This window comes from Porites lutea, chromosome 2 (assembly GCF_958299795.1).
Source record: "Porites lutea chromosome 2, jaPorLute2.1, whole genome shotgun sequence".
NCBI lineage: Eukaryota > Metazoa > Cnidaria > Anthozoa > Scleractinia > Poritidae > Porites > Porites lutea.
Genome location: NC_133202.1, coordinates 30,643,998 through 30,658,224, shown reverse-complemented (window position 1 = coordinate 30,658,224; position 14,227 = coordinate 30,643,998). Strand labels below are relative to the sequence as shown.

Sequence of the window (14,227 nt, the reverse complement as noted above, 5' to 3'; positions counted from 1 at the left end):
ACTTTCGATGTTTTCCATAAAAATTTCCTTCATTAATAACTTACAATTGAAAGTTCATGTATTCACTTTTCCGAGAAATTCGAAACTGAGATACAGTTTGTGGCCTGAGCTATTCTTGTGTGACAAGAATATGGTCATTCAACGCGGTTCATATTTCAAAACTGTTTTCTAATGAAGCCTAGCAGTCATTCTAATAACAAGAAAAACGATAAAAAAGCAACCAAAAACCTGCTTTATTTTAGCAAGTATAGGATAAACATTGTGGTGTTTTGCAGTCAGCTCCGTCAAACTATCCACAGAACGTTTCTCGAATCATTACCAGTAGCACGGAAAAAAGTTGCGGAACTCCCTAACATTTGCGAAACAATATTCTCCACCAGAAAACAGTTTGATTTATTTTATTGAGCTGTAGCCTCAGCAGCAGAATCAGAATTAAGTTTCCATTCCAATGCTCTCTCGTAGCCTCTCAACATGACAACTCGACGACAATTCAGTGCCCATTTAGGAGGAGAAACAGTGTTCTCGTTTCTTATAAAGTCTCGGAGTTGCAGCACCAGCGAATGAACCAGATACTTCAGAGATGAAATCTTCATTTTACGTTTAAAGGAAGCTAACTGCTTATCTGTACACGAGACTAGAAGAGATGAGCGTAGAAAACGAAGAAAGTCTTCTGTCAAGTCAAGATATTCCACAACAGTAGTAAGTCCCGATGAATTCACAAGTTCGGCATTCTGTGTGTCTTTCAAAGCTGTCCCACATAGTTTATCTATTCCGACTTGATATGGCCTAACGTGAATGATTTCAGGTATATAGTTTCGCGGCCAGTTTTGTGCTTCTGTCAACATCACCGAGTGGGGATTAGCAGTGTTAAGAAAGCTCTTGAATTTTGTCAGCATATCTGCTAGGGGATAGAAATCCCACAAGTTGGAAGTGGTTATGCGGTCATAGCTCAGATCTGCAGGTAGGTAAGGGTCAATATTGAGAAAGTCGCACAAAATAAAATAAAACTTCACCCGTCCACTGGTCATTTTTTCACAGGATTTCTGCAGGATATTTGTGATGTAACTGGTGTACATATGCGGCAGTGATTTAGAGTTGTAGATTTTCTCCATTGCTTTGTAATCCCATCCCGTGAATGGAAACACGTCTGCAGGTATGCCGTAGTGAAATTCAGAGCTTAATACTGAGAGCCTTCCGCGACCAGTCAAGGTTGGATTTTGTTGAGTTAATTCCTTAGATTTTGTTGTGGTGTGAAAGATGCCCGTGTCAAAAAAGTGTTGTGCGGACGCACTGTGCGCTTTAGGGATGGCGTGTAGGTAATGCCTTATACCAGCCTCTCTTCCTGAATCTGACGAGTGGGCTGCTTTCCTCAGCTGTTACCCAAGGTCCTTTGAGCTCTGACAAACGAAGCCACGTGGCCCAAACAGTCTTAAGCTGCCCCAGCTGAGCAGTAGAAACCTCCATCTTGCCATCGGTGATGGTGCTGAGTTCGGCTGTGGCCACGAGGTCTTGAAGGGCTGATATTAGCAGGGAAAAATCTTTGTCAGAAATGCAGACAGAGTACCAAATCCGGACCACTGCCGAAGAGACGCCATTTCCCCCTACAAATAGTGCACAAGAGTTATGGTAAGTTCTAGCTAAAACTGCATGCGCTTAAGAGAAAAGAAATCTAGTTTATACCAGTACTACAATATGTTGCCCAGATACCGGAAGGTACCAGTTTTCGGCCACTGCTGGGAAAACAAAACCTCAATTATTCCCATTGCGAACCAAACATTTTAGTTATGAAATGCAAATTTTGGTGGGCTTACAGCTTGAGAAACAGTTGGAGAAGGCGCCGATCTGTTCAGGTGAGTAAAATTATCTCGGCCAATATTTACTTTGTTTACTGCTCAGTAAAACTAGTGCTGTTCAAATAACGGTTCAGTAATAGGTAATATTTTCAAAGAATTTGTTGAATATTTGACGTGAAGATACTTAACGAGTTAATTTGTCAGAAAATTCACTATTTATTCTTGAAATTTAACTTGTCTGGAATAAACGAGGCCAGAAACATTCACTATTGTATTGACTTCAGGTGCCCAGTATCCGGCCAGTTTTATCTTTGCTGTGCAAAATCGTTGAATTGGCAGCGTGAATTCTGCGGACTACATTTATTTCTTATCCATGACCTTAATTATAGCTTAGCAAATACATGTAATACGTACAATGTAATTCTACTCAATCTGAACTGCGTTTTGTTCGTTTCTTTTTTCATATTTTATCTCCACAGCCCCAGACTAAACTTAATCAGCCGCTCGCGCAGTTCTCCCCACCATAACCAGCATTTTATACAATGTTTTGTTTCAGATGCTAGGTTCCTTATTTAAGGCGATTTATATTTTCGGAATGGAATGCCAGACTACTTTGCTAGACCCAGGGTAGCCTATATGTGGCTTGCCTGTCGAAAATTACGTTGTTTTTGTTGTGGTTGGATACTGGGCCTGCTGGCCGGATACTGTGCAACATAGGAGCTCTGCAAAAATAAAAATTTCACGATAGATATGAAGGTAAAAAACTTAAGCTTTTTTTCGTCTTATTACAGACTAAATAGATCTTCTCTGGGCCAGATTTCAGACCTCTTGCAACTAAGGAAGGGAAGTTATAGCAATTTCCTTTCAGAAATAGCATTGATTTTACAATGTCTGCAGAAAGAGAAGTCGTAATCTCTCTTCAAACGGTATACAGATACAACTCACTTCAATTTCGTAGGATTTCACATTTTAAAAGCACTGCATAATTAGTTCCCAATATCAACAAGGATTTTACAAGTTAAACCGCTACCAAGAATGGTTTTGATAATATTTAATACAATGATGGAAAAATAAATTTAGGGACGCCTCAAACCATCTAGATATACAAGTAACCATAAATTTGTATATATATATAAAATATACAACTAGCAATCCAAACTACCTTTATATAACATGTATAGAAGCAGAACGGTTCTGGCCAGGGTACAAGGACAGATGTCGTTTATAACGAAGCTGATTTGCTGTGTATAAACATTAGGTAACGAAGCAGTCGTGAGTAGAACATTCCTTGGGTCACCAACTCCGCAAAGCAACAAAGCCAATGGGTTCGAATACTCTTCCCCTTCATTCATCGACAAATTGAGCAGATCCACAGCAGGCACATTACCCCAGTAATAGGTAGCGAGAAGGCCAGGATTATCCTTTTTTATCTGGTCATGAAACTTAATTTCTTCAACTAATCTCAACGTTTCGTCAACAGCTTTCTGACAGAAAGACTTGTGTCTCTCCCAGTCCTTTCTCTGACATTCTGCGTTGCAATAGTAGGATTTCAAACAGTTGGTACATTTCAACATTCCCTCCTGCTTAACGCTGCAGCCGGAGCACTGCATTTTCAACGCTGCTGCCTCGCACTGGGGTTGATGGCGCCACTTGTCTTGTTTATGACACTGCTTGGAGCAGTAATACGCCACTCCACATCGCGAGCACCGTTGAGTGCAGACTGCCTCGCACCGCCAGCAGTGACCAGGTCTGTTCATGATCTTTGTCGTTTCGCTTTCACTTCTTTACGAGGCACGATTATTAATTATCAAAGACAATTACCTTTGAAGATTGCTAACATTGCTATCATTCATAGTCAGTGTCGTTTAACTACTTCTCAAAGGATAAACGGGGATTGATAAAAAAAATCCTGCCTTATCCAAGATAATCGAAAGACCTCCTTTACAATCTTCTGAAGAATATTTTTTCTAAGTTTCCACGAAACGTTTTTCTAGAATAACGGAGTTAATCTATTCTCTTTTCCGAGAATTTCGAAAGTTATGCAAAGTCACTGAAAGACCACACAAGCGTGAACAGAATGATAGCACACCCATTGACTTCCCTCCCTCGCCACTAATTTCAACGGTTGAGTAGAAACATCGAATTAACTGCTACCAATTAGCAGATAGAACCTCTTCCCATCCTCGACTCTGCTTTCAGATAACCAGTTTTGGTGGCACAGGGTATTGATAAACAATAAAAATGGTATCGATAACGCTTTCCTACCTGTTTTGTTTCTGAAATTTATTGGAGAAGTAAAACGCAACTCCACCTCTTGAACACCGTCGAGGAAAGACTGCCTCGTACCTCCAGCAGTGAGTGGTCCTTTCATGATCTTACCTTACTCTTTCAAGGTTCAGTTAGTTACCTGGCCTGATTCTAAAGTGCTAAAGTAAATGCGTACTGAATTACTCGGTTAAGGTCTTTTAGTAAGCTACCCAGCTGTTTAGGGAATAATTCGGGTTGAATATACAGCGTTTTTTCCTGATAAGCAATGGCTTTCAGTATGTTTGCAGTACGCTGTTATAAGTGTTCCTGTAATGCGGCAAAATCAAAGTAACCCTATCTGATCTATATACAAATATTTCGTTGTAGTGTGTGTGTAAATATTGTCATGAAAGATATTAATTATCATGGGTAATGTGTATAAAGGGTTTAGTTTATCATTTGTCTCACGATTGTCACTTTGATATTGATCACGACGTTTCGTCCGCACACTGCAGGTCTTCATCAGGCGATAGTGTAGGTTTACTGAGTCAGACTATTTGTACCACCGTGATTGTTAGTGATTGGTGTATCACGAACCTCGCTCATGGTTGGTGGGTTTCGATCCAAAGCACTGGTACTCTCGTAGAGTTTCAAGAGGCTATTCAAATAACACTTCACCCTAATAACATCAACAGAGACAGTGGAAGTGAGATTCCTGAAGCGTGGATGCCTACAATCAGACAACATAACAGCCGATCGTTACCAAAACGGACCGCTGAGAGATCAGTTTCCTCCTCTGATAATACCTGACCAACAATGTCTTGGATCGAAACCCACCAACCATTAGCGAGGTTTGTGATACAACAATCACTAACAACCACGGTGGTACAAATAGTCTGACTTAGTAAATCGACAATATCGCCTGATGAAGACCTGAAGTCTGCGGTCGAAACTTCGCGATCAATATAAAAGTGACAATTGTGAGACGAACAATAAACTAAACCCTTTATACAAATATATATTATGTCGAGAAATATGTTGTAGACAAGACAAGACAAGACAATGCTTTATTTGCAGTCTTATACAGTCCTATTTAGATCGACTTTATCCAAATAATTTCAAAATCATAACACACATTGCACACAAGTGGAACTATAATCAATGTTAACCTAAAGAACTAATGATCTTCTTTTCTCATAGCAGTCGAATACGTATTTTGCAATTAACTTTTGCACTGGTTTGTTCTTGCTTGGAGGGTTTATTAACAACAGAAAAACATCATATGGTGCCATTCTGTTTACTGATATTCTGTATTCTTTGTTTAAGTATTCAAATAAAGTACTTCTTTTTTCTTGATAAGCAGGGCACAGAGTTAAAAATTGTATTTCATCTTCTACATCTCCACCTTCTCCGCGCATGTCGTGGTAGAACTGCTGAGCGGTTCCCAGCCAACAGCTGTCACATGTGTTGTGTGGAGCTGGCGCTTGATAGACTGCTTTGCAATGACCTCGGCAGTAAGGTGTTTTTGAGACGCGGGTTTTCCCCGTTCATTAACCGAACGGCAATAGGCTGATTTAGCAACAGAACAGGAACGTCAGTTGACGACGGCGCCCGCAAATAAAACAACTGGAATGACCAATCGAAGAGAGGCAAATTGAGCACCGGAAGTCGCGTTTAGTCCTTTCCGCTCGCTTTCCCGGTGTCGACTGACGTTCCCCTTCTGTTCCTAATTCAGCCTATTGCCACGCTGGTGGGCCCCGATAAGGGCGAAACAGCTGTCTGTGGCTGCCACTGCCCGCGTGATATGGCTGTCTTTATGCGTGAGGTACTGGCCCGGCGTGGGTTGGTGTATGTGTGCCCCTTGCTTTAAGCTTGCACTAATTTCAATGCAATCGAATTAAGTTCAATCTATTTTTCATCAGTTACTGTATTTCATGACGTTTGTAAACAAATCGAACAGCGAGCGCATAGGTAAAATCTTTGCTCCTTAGCACTTAGCGATAGCTATAACTAGTATACAAATATTATGTATAAAACATTAGCGAAGCCCCATATCCAAGTAAATCTGGTTATCGATCCTTCCGAGAAATTTTGGTAGTCAGGTTACCGTACGTTCGCCCGTCCGCACCACAGGCAAACCAAGAGGAAATGTCACACTTTCTAGCTAGTGTGGGAGCCTGCAACCTGATATTACATATCCATGTTGTGGTTAGTTGACAGCTGTCAAATCAGGTTATCCGCTGGCTGTTATCCCTGTAACCTCCGTAATCCCTGTAAGCCCTGTAGCCCCTTTAACCCTTGTCAACCTCGTTATCTTTGTAAACCCACAGAGGACAAGATGGACACTGAAAAGACAAAGAAAAGCGAACCGATGCATTGGGAGCTTACCAGATAATCCCTAGACTATTAGATGGTAAAGCAGAACGTCACCAGTCCTTTAGAATCTCAAAACTAAATGAAAAATTAGAAAATAACGTAATCGTATTCACAGTTGGTATATATGTAATATATAGATTTAGCCAGGGCTAAAAGCGAAGCTCTCGATAATATTTATAGTTTGTTCAAACAAAATATAAAATCGTGTAATGTTAAGCGGCGAAGGTAACGCCGGAGAATGGTGAAAAACAACAATAAGTCTAATTAGCAAAAAAAGCAACTTTGCACGTGCAGCACAGTTTTTTTTGTACATTTCTTTGCCGTTGTTTTGCACGACTACAACGTGAAACGTCCAGAAAATTAGTTGCACGTTTGATGGAGGAAATGTCGTACGTGTTCTCGTTCACTTTTTTTTCACTGCCGCTCATTTTCACCTTGCATTGGTGGCCGCTAGCATTTCCCATTTTGTCACCGGCGCTACAAAATTTTCATGTTGTTCTTCCGACAAAAAAATGTCTCCTTTGTTTTTTATCTCTCGCTCTAGACCTCTAGCTCTGTCGCCCTTTTTCTCGCTGAGCTTCGCTGGCCTGCCGCCTACTTTCTCTTTTTCTCTCTTTTTCCTGCTCTGTATTCCAGATTTTCGGACATGACAATTAATCTAAGCTAAATACTTTAGACAACACGGATACAGAAACAATTTCCGCTTTCCGTTTCGTCTTTATTTACTCTTTAGTTGTCTCTGCTTTACAAGACGCCGGTGGCTATGCGATTTCCCGCCAAAATAACCTCGAGTTGCATTTGGGTTGCCATACCTGTTGATTGACTTATTTTACATTGGTATGCCTGTGGTGCAGACGGACAGTCGGTCGGTCGGTCGGTGTACGGTCACGTGATTACCAAGTTTTCTAGGATGGGTAAATTACTTCATTTTCTTACCCATGGTGCTCCGCGCGAGAGCTCCGCTATAAAAAGGGTTTCGATGGGTAGGGTGGATTTTAGTTGCCAACATGAATTTAACTTAGCTAAGTCTCAGTTAGATGATAATGCTAATTTGCGCTGCAGGATTACTGACGTTGATGACCTGCAGCAGCTCAATGATCATATTCGTTGTAAATTTCCCTCCACTTTAATTGCTTAGACTTTACAAATTGTTCTGAGGTAGTTGTTTCTTTTGGTGTCTCTAATATTGGTATAAGAGATCACAGCCCTGTTTAGTTTTTCGCAAAGTTTTTGTGATGCGCCCAAGTGCGAACGGTGGAACAACAGTTAAATTTAAACTGGATACCGAAGCTGAAGCCAACGTATTACCACTTAGTGTTTACTCTAAACTCAAGAACAAATCACCGCTGCTAGGAACAAGCGTTGTTCTTTCATCGTATAGAGAGTTCAAGGTGAAGCCTGAAGGAAAACTGAACTTAAGCTGTAAGGTTCAAGGAATGGAAAAAACTCTCCCGTATTTCGTCATTGCTGTTGAATCCCCGCCGATTTTAGGACTTTCAGCTTGCCAGAAATTAAATCTCGTCAGAAGGGTTGAAACTCTTGCCCAGTCCCCGCTTACCAAGTCTGAAATTATAAAGGAGTTCTCCGATGTGTTCTCTAGGTTGGGCCCATGGAAGGCGAGTATCACACTGAATTGGATGACAAAGTCGAGCCTGTAGTTCCTCCACCTCGCAGTGCCGAAAAGCCTGCTGGAGAGACTAAAACTGAAACTTCAAGAGGTAGAGGAGAGAGATATTATCCAGAAAGTGGATATACCCACTCCATGGGTTAACAGTCTAGTCATTGTGGAGAAACGTGACGGATCGTTGCGATTATGCTTGGATCCAAGAGATTCTAACAAGGCAATTCCTCGTGAGCATCACAGAATCCTTACAGCAGAGGACATGGCAAGTCGCCTGACTGGCAAAAAGGTCTACTCTATTGTTGATGAAAAGGATGGCTTCTGGCAGGTACCCCTAGATGATGAAAGCTCTTACCTCTGCACGTTCAGTACACCTTACGGCCGTTATCGCTTTAAACGAATGCCCTTCGACATTAAGTCCGCCTCAGAAGTCTTTCAGAAAAAGAATGAATATTTGGAGACATTGACGGCGTGGAAGTCATCTTCGATGACATCATTGTCGCTGCTGCAGATGAGCAAGAACATGACCAAATCATGGTCAAGCTGTTGCAAAGGGCCCGAGAGGGAAACGTAAAGTATAATACAGCAAAGTTTCAGTAAAAAGTCAGTGAAGCGAAGTACATGGGAAACATCGCGTCTGAATCAGGGCTGAAACCAGATGCTGAGAAAGTGTGCGCCATAATTGAGATGCCCTCGCCTCAGAGCAAAGAAGAGTTGCAGCGATTCTTGGGAATGGTCAACTATTTCTCCCAGTTTATTCCCAAACAGTCGGAAATTACTGCACCATTGCGACAAAACTTAAAGAAAGAAGCAGCATGGACCTGGTCGCACGAGCACACATCGTCAGTGGAACGTCTCAAAGGAATCTTGTCTAGCCAGCCTGTTCTAAAATTGTTTGATCCTACCAAGCCAGTCAAGCTGCAAGTGGATGCGTCTAAGTCAGGTCTGGGAGCATGCATCCTCCAGGAAGCATGCTTACGCATCAAGGTCCCTTACATCAGCTAAGAAAACTTACTGTCAGATTGAGAAGGAACTTCTCGCAGTTGTATTTGGGTGCGAGAGATTCAACCACTATGTGTACGGCGGGCCAGTTGAAGTGGACTCAGACCACAAACCACCTGTTCCAATCACAAAGAAGCCGCTGGTTAAATCCCCTGCAAGGCTTCAGCGTCTACTTCTAAGACTACAGAAGTACGACATCAGCACTACTTATGTGCCTGGCAGGTACATGCATGTAGCAGACACTCTCTCTACAGCTACGTTGAATGAGAAGTCTGCGGATAGTGAACTGAATGCCAGCCACAAGACATTTACAAATAAAGCACTCATCTGTTCTTTCAGAAACCCCCAAGGAAAATGAAGCCTCTATAACTGAATGCTGAAGAAGATGGACAAACTATATAACCCACCATCGAAGGTCTTCACTAAATAGTGGAACCGGCATATCATTGACTAGTTCGATTATAATATAACAAAATTAAAGCGCGCGTTCTGATTGGTCAGATAGGCATCTACCATTTGCTCATGGGTGCACGCCAAAAAACTGAGCAAGCGCGGTAAAAGTGAGGCAAATTTAGCAAATCTTCTCTCTAGTCAGTAAAATGCACCGATGAAATGCACAAATGAAAAGTGGAAGTTGAAGAAAGTACTCCGTTGTCATTTTGAAGAAAAAAGTCAAAAGATCAAAAGAAATTTGCCCTGGATGAATTTATCACTGTTTCCTTAGCGGCTAGGATCGGCAGAAGAAAAACCGAATCATCGATTTGAGGTACATTTTGTGTGTTTTTAGAGAAGAGAAAGTCTGTTTTGAAATGGCAATTTATCAATTAGCATTGTGTTATTGACTTTTTATTCCAACCCAGCTGCTGTTAATTTAAAAACAATTTTTTTTAGGAAAAACGCTCAGATTCGAGACAGCTCTGTGGTGTAGTTTTCATCGCATCGATTAAAAATTTTAGTTGAGTTACGGCCACATTCCGCTGCATTTGTAACGCAAATTTCGTTCGAGTACAGAAACATTTGGGTTTTCAAATAAATTTTACAAAAAATGACTTCTCGTAGTAACAATTATAAGGAACTTTAACCACGGATTGAATCGACGGAGCCGAGAACTTACAATTCCGGTGGTTTGATTGCGGCGCTCTGATCAGTGGTTTTAACAGCCCGCTTTATATTCTGTTGCCGAGTTCGCACTGTTTGAATTCTGCGCAAGGACATTTTATCCTTCATGTAAATGACGGTTATATTTTACAGTCGTTTGTTTGAACAAGAATTAAATGCACATCCCATTGAATGCATTGAAGAGCGTGAGTAAAAAATAAAGGAACAAAATAACACCTTCCACCTCACTGCCAGCGAAGCTTAAAACACGGTTCTGAAACCCCGACCCTTTAAACTGATATAATTTATTGCTCTTTTCAAGCAAAATTCTCGCGCTTGGAGCGTAACTTCTCTAATATGAACGCGTTGTTTACTTGTGTGATTTAAATCAGACAAAAGAAAGCTCATTTTCAGATGACGATTAATATATCGAAAAGGAACATCAAACAAAAAGACTGAAAAAATCGGACCTCCTTTCAACTCACTGCCCACGAAGTTTAAAAAACGGTTCTATGCCCCCGACCGTTGCTGATATAATTTATTGCTCTTTTCAAGCAAAATTCTCGCGCTTGGTGCGTAAGTTCTCTAACATGAACGGGCTGTTTACTTGTGTGATTTAAATCTATAAAAAGCCAATTTTCAGATGACAATGGAAACACTGAAAAGGAACAGCAAACAAAGCACTAAAAAAATCGCACCTCCTTTCACCTCACTGCCCACGAAGTTTAAAACACGCTTTTATGGCCCCGCGTCCTTTGCTGATATAATTTGTTGCTCTTTTCAAGCAAAATTCTCGCGCTTGGTGAGTAAGTTCTCTAACATGAACGCGCTGTTTACTTGTGTGATTTAAATCTATAAAAAGACAATTTTCAGATGACGATCGAAACACTGAAAAGGAACAGTAAACAAACGACAGAATAAAATCGCACCTCCTTTCAAACCTCACTGCCTGCGAAGCTTTACGTCCATTGAAAAAGAAATCCACTGTAAACAATGCTCTAGTGCGCACGCTTTGCACATTAACGACTACGTTACGGCACTTCGAGAAATTTAAACGAAATAGATTAACCTCTAAATGCCTATTAATCCAATATAATTAACGCACTGGTAAAAATTGTATACGACTTGCACAGTTGTGTAAACAAAGAGTCAGTTTACACGATTATCAAAGGAAATAATGGAAGTTGTCGTGTAGTATTAAAGAGTTTGCGCTACTTACGTGAGAGTCAGAACAAAACTAAAAAACAATAGTAGTAAAAACAATAGTCCCTAAAAAGCAGAGAATTTACAGTTCGTGCCACAAACAAAACTGATCTCATATGGTTAATACTAAAATGCACAAAAGTTTTCCAAACATCAGAAGGCACACAGTTTCGGGCACAGCCATAAGACACTAGAATGGACTCTTCCTCTTTACGAAGTGCATAATACAGAAATCAACAGGCCCCGTGTAGAAAATGAAGCGCTTCGCTTCCACTACCAGCAACTGAACGTTCAAGTTCACGCCGTCCAACAAGAAAACGAGCAAAAAATAGAAAAAATACAAAATGGCAACGTTTTTACAACAGCAAGAAACAATTTTGGCAACTTTTAAAGTCGGCGAGAAATGAAAAACGACAAAAAATCAAGAAACTGGTAATTCAATCATTACCTGCTCTGGATTAGTTCAAGCCAGTGGAGGTAAGCTGATGTCATTTTCTTCTGTTCAGATATAATAAGTTAAAAGATATATTTTTGCATTAACAACGGAGGAAGAATTCAACAAACTTGTTCTTCCATAACCTCAGGTACACATATCAAAATGTGCCTTTGAAATTAAATCTTGGTTAAAAAGTATCCTCTACCAAAAGATCCTGCAAGACAAGAAGCACTGGTGTAAAAACGGTTTGCTTTGTTTCAGATTAAATTTGACGTTCAGGGTCAAGAGGTAATCATTCCTCTGTCAGAAGAAGACAGTAGTGAAGAGCTGGAGCCCACATCATGTGAAACTACCAAGAGAGTGCTGGTAGCGAAAGACAGTGGTCTGATATGAGATGAGGCGTATCATGAGTTACGAATGTCCTCGCCAGAAGACCAGCGTTTTGCCTTACCACTGATCAGTGCTGTAAAACAAGAAAGAAACAAGCAGAATGAAATTGTTAATATTGAATCAATACCTGAGGTATATTATTATTATCTTCTTTAAATACAAGTACTAGGATCTTTCTGTGATCTTTTTTATGTAATACAGGGTTTAAAAAACCATAAATTGGGGTTTCAGTACACATGATTCACGTAGAGACAAAAAAAAATGATGATCATTTTTTAAACAAACAAAAAATATGTATTTTCATTGTTTATTTCTAACTAGCATGAAAAAATTAAAAAAACCGTTCTCATTTCCAGGCTAAAATGGAGATGGAGCAAGGCGCAGCATTAAAGAGGTTTTGGAACAGCTCCTGACCATTTCAAGTGTCAAAAATGCAGTCCAAATGGTAATATACTCAGCCTTCGTTTTGCAGCTGACGGAAGAAGAACAAGCAACAAAATTGGTATGGTGATGGCTGAATTCAGCCTAATTGAGGAAAAGGAAAATGATTGTGACCACTGGTACTGTGTTGCTTTGTACTATAGTAAGTTGTACCTCAGTTTTGTGGACTATAAGGGGGCTGAAGTTACATGCATCACTGATCCATATTTGTATATTAAGCAAACTGCAAAAATGACATGATCAGACACTGACAGCTTAAAATATTGCTATTTACACATTAGCCCCGAAAGTAGGGGTGTTCTCTGAGGAAAATTGAAGGGTGTCTACATGAGGCATGTAAAGTGAACAAAATCAATTTTCCCCTGACAATATCAATACATAATGAAGTGAAAAGGTTTTGAGACCTAACAAAATGATCACCAAAAAAAATGCTTTGTTGTTTTACAATTAACTCTCTTATCAGCTACTTCTTTAAGGACATGTCTGAAAATCATTCTAAAGAACTTGTATTTGTATTCTTACAGGAAACGATGACTACATGGAAGCAAAGGCATGTCTGGGACCTATTTTTAATGAAATTGACAATCTCCAAGTCAATGACGATGAAGTTGACGGTGTGATTTGGTAAGTACAATACACGTACAATAAAGCAGCCCTCTTTTAAGAAGCCACTCTTCATTTCCACATTGGCTACAATCAACTCCCGATAACTCAAACCTTCTTGGGAAATTGTCTTTTAGTGTTAGCGTGAGGTTTAACTTATCGAGGGTTTCAGTTACCGAGGGTAAAATTACAGTTATGAAGGAAATGTATGAATGTATGAAGGAAATCCAGGGGGTATTGACTTTGGTTAGAGTTAGCGTGAGGTTTGAGTTAGTGAGGGTTTGAGTTATTGGGAGCCAACTGTACTCTTAATGTAATGTGACTATTTTATTGTAATATGACTATTAAAAATAAAACAAATTTAAGTGAATCATATCACAAGCCTTTTAGCAAATTAAATGCTTAACCAAGTAAGCACATCTTACAGTGTTGTATTATGTTGATATTATCTGTTGGCCAGAAATTAATTTATGTTCCTTTTTTGTTTTGTCTGGTACTGGTACTGCTGCTCAGATTGGAAATTTTTGCCAATGGTGTATGGGGAGAATTCTACCACTGGAAAATTCTTCTGCATATGGTGCTATTGTACCAAGGCAAAAAATTGCCGACTTCACTAGTGAGTTGAAAGAAATGTACATACAATGCTATTACCATCAGAAATATAGTATTCTTTTTAAAGATAACCATGTGTAATATTTTCTGAACAAAAAAACAAGTAACTTACCAATATTTGAAAAAGTGCTAATATAGCGGTAGTGACCATGTATATGATATTTTGCTGTCCTAATTACTTTTAGTACAAGAGTGGCCAATTGAGAGAACCATAGAGGCCTGCAGAAGGCAGCATACTGGAAAACGTTCAGACCAGCGAAGAGGTTCAGTGCATGAACCCCTGCTGCCAATTCAATTTGAACGAGTTATCATTGACACTCTACAACTGTTCCTTCGAATAATAGGACTTCTCTTTCACCAGGTGATCATATTTCTATGTTTAAAACCATGACCACTATTACAGGT

At 40.0% G+C, this 14,227-nt stretch overlaps 1 pseudogene; it reads right to left on the bottom strand.

Moving 5' to 3' along the window:
* Positions 1-2: 2 nt before the first annotated feature.
* Positions 3-3,585, bottom strand: LOC140928288 (uncharacterized; annotated as a pseudogene).
* Positions 3,586-14,227: the final 10,642 nt, after the last annotated feature.